General features: G+C 39.6%; 1 non-coding gene across 1 annotated transcript; it reads left to right on the forward strand.

Annotated features, from left to right (window-relative positions):
- Positions 1 to 3,286: 3,286 nt before the first annotated feature.
- Positions 3,287 to 3,418, forward strand: LOC127681921 (small nucleolar RNA SNORA17). Its single transcript, XR_007977260.1, has one exon. It is a non-coding gene; the product is annotated as a small nucleolar RNA SNORA17 (small nucleolar RNA).
- Positions 3,419 to 6,996: the final 3,578 nt, after the last annotated feature.

Raw genomic sequence — 6,996 nt, forward strand, 5'->3', positions numbered from 1 at the left:
CCAATGGTTGGGTGTGAGTACCTGCCTCTGTATTTGTCAAGGTCTGGCAAAGCCTCTTAGGAGACAGCTATATCAGGATCCTCTCAGCAAGCAATTCTTGTCATCTATAATAGTGTCTGGGTTTGGTGTTTGTATATGGGATGTATCCCCAGGTGGGGCAGTCTCTGGATGGCCTTTCCTTCACACACATTTGTTTTAATAATATATCTTGTAGGTAGAAATTATGAAATTTATCTATATTGTCTAGAAAATTTGAAAATTAATAAAAATATGAAGAGAATAGTGTAACTGATCTTATCAACAACTGGTTACATTTTGATATTTTATTTCATTTGTTTTTCCATGATTGTGAATTCCAGTATGTGAAATACTTTTGTCAATCTACGACACATTCTATTATAAAAAACAATACCAGGTATTATATTTCAAAAGGAAATCATCACTTCTGAGCTTTTAGTGTTGTTCAGTCCATTCTCTTTTGCTTCCCACAATGTGTGCTTCACAGCTTGACTCTTTGACATCATCATCTACATTCCATTGTTAAAGCATATTAAAAAGAATGGAATTTTATCTCCATTTCCTATTTGGTCAAACTCATAATTTCTTTTTTTATTGAATGGCACATCACAAGTTTCTCCTGAAATCCAGCCAGAAATTTTATTCATGGATATCCAGTGCTCAAATAATAGTCTTTCATAGTCCATGAATCAGTCATACCAAACTCAGCTGGTTTTAAAGACTGCATGATATATTTGGAGAGCCTGGGCACAGTTCCCATATGCATTGTAAGAACTGATAAGTATGTCACAGCTTAATTCACTTGGCAGCTTGTAAATTCTTTTTGATATGAATTGATAAATGTAGGCTAACATTTTAAAAAGTGATAAAAATAGAACACAGACAACAATGTGAGGTAAAAGTACAACAATGGGGTGTATTTTTATTTCAAAATAGGGGTATTCAACTCTGTAGTCATTAGAATTACATGGAAACTTGTAGGTAACAGTATTATAAAAATTTTTAGTTTCCAAAAAGATATACTAGCACATTCATTATGAAGGAGTAGATAAGTGTCCATGTCATTTTTATGACATACAATAATCTTTCATTTTAATATCACTAAAATAGACCAGTGATATTTAACATGCACGTGAATACTGACTGACTCTTGCCAGCCTATTTTATTTTTAACTCCACTAACAAATGTGAAGATTAATTTGAAGTGTATAAAATAACTGTGATGAAACAAAATTTCACTAAGGAAAACACACACACACACACACACACACACATACCACATACAAAGAATAAATTCATACAAAGGTTATCTAATACAATTCTTTTTGGGAACAAAAAAATTTGAATATACTAGTTTAAGGAAGAATTCTCTGTTAATTGAAATGAGCACATCAGGATAATTTATACAGTAGAAATTGACTTTTGGGATACCTTGGCAGGCAGAGTAAGATAGATGGTAAGTAATTGTTGCAAAATCTTAATTGTATAAAGAAACTTGAGTCTTTGGTTTGATGTGGTGATTTCTTTTACTGTTTTAAGAAAAAGATGTACAGAAATAATGGGAAAGGGAGAAAGAAGTTTCCATGAAATACGAGGCTTAGTGATTTAATAGGAAGTAGGCAGAAAATTTTTCCTTTGGTGGGTCGTTAAACATAATTTTTTTAAGTGAAGATAATTAATGTTCAGTTTAAATAGCTTGCAAATTGTTGTATGAAATGCTCTATCTTCCTTCCAAATGTTGATTGTATTACACTCTTGAATGCTTTATGAAAGATTTTGCATAAAAATTAGGGAGCTGAGCCAAATTTATAAATTATGGATTTTGGCAGGACAGAAAAGAAAGGATGATGGAGTTGAGATGAAGATGAATGAATTAATTCTGAAAATCTTCTAAAGGTTTTTTTTTTAAATAAGTCATGACATCACTGGTGTGTGTTTATTCAGTTCAACATGAAAATCCAAGAAATAATTCCTTTATCTGCTATTCAACATGCACAATGATATGCATATTTCTGTATTAATATTTCAATATGAGTTGGGTCATACTGTTTGTCTGGGTTAGTATGTCATTTTTTCACTGAATATAATGTCATAAACATGTTCATGAATTTTGCTTCTTTGAGAACAAACATTAAAAAAATCCACAATAACAACAACAATGATGACAACAATAACAAAGATGAGTAGGTAAATCAGGTAGCTGCCCAAGAAAGACCTCCTAAGTAGCCAGTGTTTAGATCTACCTTAGAAATAATGTAATAAAATGATAGTATAATAAAAAACTCAAAATAAAATAATTCAAAGATACACATCAGAACTCAAGAGAAAAAAAAAGTGACCTACACAGACTTTAAAAGTCTCTTCCAATTTTCCTAGGGATTTCTGAATCCTCTAAGGTACTGCTTGTAACCTTCCTGGCAGAGATGAATGTATTATAGACACCAGTATCTCTTAAGCAGACTATTTAAAGAATGCCCCAACCCCCCAAAATGGGAAGTTCCTCAAGAATCTCACACTGGCAGCAGGAAAAGTTCCATCCAGAAGGGAGACTTTTCTCCTGGGGAAGAGGTTTTACAAAGTCCTGACAAGTTGTCAGACTAGCGTATGTGATGAAAAAAGGTTATCAATGGTGAGAAATACCATATTTTAATGAGGACTCATCTGTGGTGCTCTATTTAAATTTTTATTTTCTTTGAGGAACTCCTTCCACCAAGATGGACTTGGCATTTTCTGGATCACTCTATTCCTCTTCCCAATATAGAATAAACTTTTCTGCTAAAACAAACAAATGAACAAAAAAACACATTTAAAATTATGAATACATATGATTGTCACAGTGGGACGTAGTGCAAATCAGGAGGTGCAACAAGGCCAAACTTTGTCAATAGCTGTGACCAACATACATTAAAATTGAAACTTGAGTAGTGAAGCATTAAAAGAACCCTTCATTAATTAAGATTAGCACATAAGGCTAGCTCAGCTGTTAATTATTTACCATTATGTTTTTAAAGATGCTTTAAGGATTAAAAGGAAAGTAACTGCCAACTTGCTGGGTATGAGATCACTGGTGCAGGGCACAGCTCTCTCTAGTGACACAGAAAGCATGTTGTCTTCTTATGCTATTTGGTGAATAAGAAGGCTTTACATTTTTCTTGGTGTGTAGTATATGATGAATCTTTTATGTTTTCACATATTTATTTTATTATCTTAATGTATACATTTATCAGTGTTACAACAACTTCATATGAGGTCAAATAAGAATCAATATCCTGCCCCTAGAGGTATTGTAGGTGTGGCTGCAGTGTCACATGTGTATCAGTAGGTGGCAGAGAAGAGAGAGGCTGTGCCTATGCTTAGTGTTCTGACCATTAAACATCTGAATGATCAGTAGCCTAACATTCCCTGAAAAAGTGAGCCTGAGATGATACTAATCTGGCAACAAGGTACCTGGACAGGGAGCTAGCCTGAGATGACTACCATTCCAGTGTTACACAAGTCCAGATGGACTCCAAGGATGGGCATTGAACAATAGACAAGATGAATCCCACCTGAGATGGAAACAGACAACCCTTGCAATTGAGCATACCTGATGAGGAGAGGGGCTGAGATGACCACAAGATCGGTACTGCAAAGACCTAGTGGAGTAAACCATGACTGAGATGACCCCTGCCCAGTATCATACTGCCTGAACAGGGCATAGCTCTTCTGAGACCACTCCAGAGATGACTTCAGATACTCAGAGACCCTGGGTGCCAGTAAGAGAAGCAAGTAAGTGTTGGAGAAATAGGAGAGAAAGACATAGAAGGATGTGGGCATAATGAGGAGAGACAGAACTAGAAACTTGATGGTAGTGAGGGGCAGCCTAAATTTGAGTAGCTGGTAATGCCATCTGGACCATGGTGAGGTCCTGGCCTGTGCTACTACCAGGGGCCATGTCTGGGTCTGTAGCCCTGCAGCAGTAAGTGTCTGTTACCATCAAAGGCCAGGTGCAGATCCCTAATCTGGGCTGCTCCCTTGGGATAGGTTGATGTCTGAGGGCTTTGCAGAACTATTCCCTTTCCCTTACCTGGGCATCCTATGAGAGCAGGCTTTAGGGGTATGACAGTAGGAGAACTGACCCTGCTCCTACAGCTGCAGTACTTAGGAGGGCAAGCCTTCACATTGTAAGAGTTGTGGGTGAACTGGCCCTGAGGATATGAGCATGGGAGAGCTGTCCTGGGCAGTGGAGTGGATGAGGGAGAGATACCCTCCTAACCTTACCCCTCATTAAATTTGGCAATTAAGAGACCTGCCCTTGTGGTCATGAGAGCAAAAGAACTATCCCTGCTCCTCACCAGCTTCAGTCCGCTGGAGAATGGGCCTCATTCCTAAGCTGGGCACCAATAACCTGAATGTGGAGTGCACGCAAATCAACGCTGTGACCATGGGCATGGAAGAGGTGGTGTCACCTCTTATATACTGTGTGGAACGATGGACAAGGGAGAGATGAGCTCCCCTCCCCTTGCCACCTATGGCAGGCAAGAAAGCTGGCCCCAAGATCACCAGTGAACGAGCTGGCTCTTCCCCTCACTTCCTGCAGCACTTGAGAAATCAGGCCCTGCACCTAGTCTGGGCAGCATAGTAGAGCCAGCCCTGGATGCAGGGTTTGCGGGTGAGTCAGCCCTGCAACTTTTATGCCATGCGGTAGGGTGGGTGAGTGAGAGATGCCATCCTAACTCCTCACCACTTAACACCCACAGTAAGAAGGAGACCTGGCCCTGGAGTCATGAGAGAGGAGAGCTGGCCCTGCCCCTCTCCTGCTGCAGTACTGCAGAGAGCAGGCACTACATTTAACTGGGCAGCACAGTGAGGCTGGCCCGGGACATAAAGATTGCAAGTGAGGTGCACAATGAAGTGAGCGCAGGTGCTCCCTTTCTTAGAACCCATGGTAGGCAGGAGAGCTTGTCCTAGGGTTGGGAGAGTGGGAAAACTGGCCATGCTGTAGCACTCAGGAGAGAGGGGACTGCATTTCTCTTGGGCAGCTGGGTAGAGCTGGCTCTGGTTGTGTGGATTGCTGGTGAATCATTACTGAGAGTGTGAGAGCAGGAACACCAGTGGGCTGACCAGCTCAGATCTCTCAGGCCCAGATCCAGAGCTTTGAACTGTCCCTCCCTAACATCCAACCATTGATGAACTGCTAGAGTGAGTGACAGAGCTGGTCTTAGAGATACAAAATTACAGGATCTCATCACACAGGGCAACAACAGAATATCCAAGAGGAGTTACAGTGAGATTCCAGTATTGATGGAGTAGCAAAAGCCGGAGGCCTTGTCTACCATACCAAGGAGTCATTGTCATGAACATTTGCAAGCAAAGAAGCAAGGACAAAATATATACTGTGGGATACACTGTGACACTGCAGCTTCTGCAACAAGATTTTTAATTCCTCTGTTTGGGGGAAGGTGGCAACAGTGAAGGATGGGTATGAGAGGAGAAAAAGGTGAGTGGGATTGGCATGCAAGATTTGGAATTCACAAAGAACCAACAGAAAGATTTTTAAAAAGATTAAAAGCAGAGTTGTCTGTATAAGGGGACTAACCACCACACATTCTTGTTTCAAACACATTTTTTTCTACTTGGGCAATATCATTTTTATTTTTTAATAGGTCAGTGGATACCTTTGTGCATATGTATGGTCGCTCTTTCTTCTTTCTTTCTTTCTTTTTTTAAATATTTTTATTTTCTATATTCTTTGTTTACATTTCAAATGATTTCCCCTTTCCCAGATCCCCTCTCCCCATATGTCCCATAAACCTTCTTCTCTCCATTCATTCTCCAATCACCTCCCTTCTTTTTTTCCGCTGTCCTTATATTCGCCTCCAATGCTAGATCAATCCTTTCCAGGATCAGGACACTCTCCATACTTCTTCATGGGAGTCATTTGTTATGCGATTTGTGCCATGGGTATTCAGGGCTTCTGGGCTAATTAATATCCACTTATCAGAGATTGTATTCCGTGTGTATTCTTTTGTGACTGGGTTACCTCACTTAGGATGATATTTTCCAGATTAAAACATTTGCCTAAAAATTTTGTGAATTCATTGTTTATAATTGCTGAGTAGTATTCCATTGTGTAAATATACCACATTTTCTGTATCCATTCCTCCTTTGAGGGGCATCTGGGTTCTTTCCAGCTTCTGGCTATTATAAATAAGGCTGCTATGAACATAATGGAGCATGTGTCTTTATTGCATGCCGGGGAATCCTTTGGGTATATGGCCAGGAGAGGTATAGCAGGGTCATTCGGAAGTGTCATGTCCAGTTTTCTGAGGAACCTCCAGACTGATTTCCAAAGTGGTTGTACCATCTTACAGCCCCAACAGCAGTGGAGGAGTGTTCCTCTTTCTCCACATCCTTGCCAACACCTGCTGTCTCCTGAGTTTTTTACCTTAGCCATTCTGACTGGTGTAAGGTGAAATATCAGGGTTGTTTTGATCTGCATTTCCCTAATGACTAATGTATATCTCCCTTTTCATTTCTAAGTTTGTTAATCTGGATACTGTCTCTGTGCCCTTTGGTTAGTCTGGCTAAGGGTTTATCTATCTTGTTGATTTTCTCAAAGAACCAGCTCCTGGTTTTGTTGATTCTTTGTATGGTTCTCTTTGTTACTACTTGATTGATTTCGGCCCTGAGTTTGATGATTTCCTGCCTTCTACTCCTCCTGGGTGAAATAGCTTCTTTTTGTTCTAGGGCTTTCAGGTGTGTCATTAAGCTGTTAGTGTATGCTCTCTCCATTTTCTTTTTGGAGGCACTCAGGGCTATGAGTTTTCCTCTTAGCACTGCTTTCATTGTGTCCCATAGATTTGGGTATGTTGTGTCTTCATTTTCCTTGTGTTCTAAAAAGTCTTTAATTTCTTTCTTTATTTCTTCCTTGCCCAAGGTATCATTGAGTAGAATATTGTTCAGTTTCCACGTGTATGTGGGTTTTCTGTTGTTTTT

Source organism: Apodemus sylvaticus, chromosome 3, assembly GCF_947179515.1.
Source record: "Apodemus sylvaticus chromosome 3, mApoSyl1.1, whole genome shotgun sequence".
NCBI lineage: Eukaryota > Metazoa > Chordata > Mammalia > Rodentia > Muridae > Apodemus > Apodemus sylvaticus.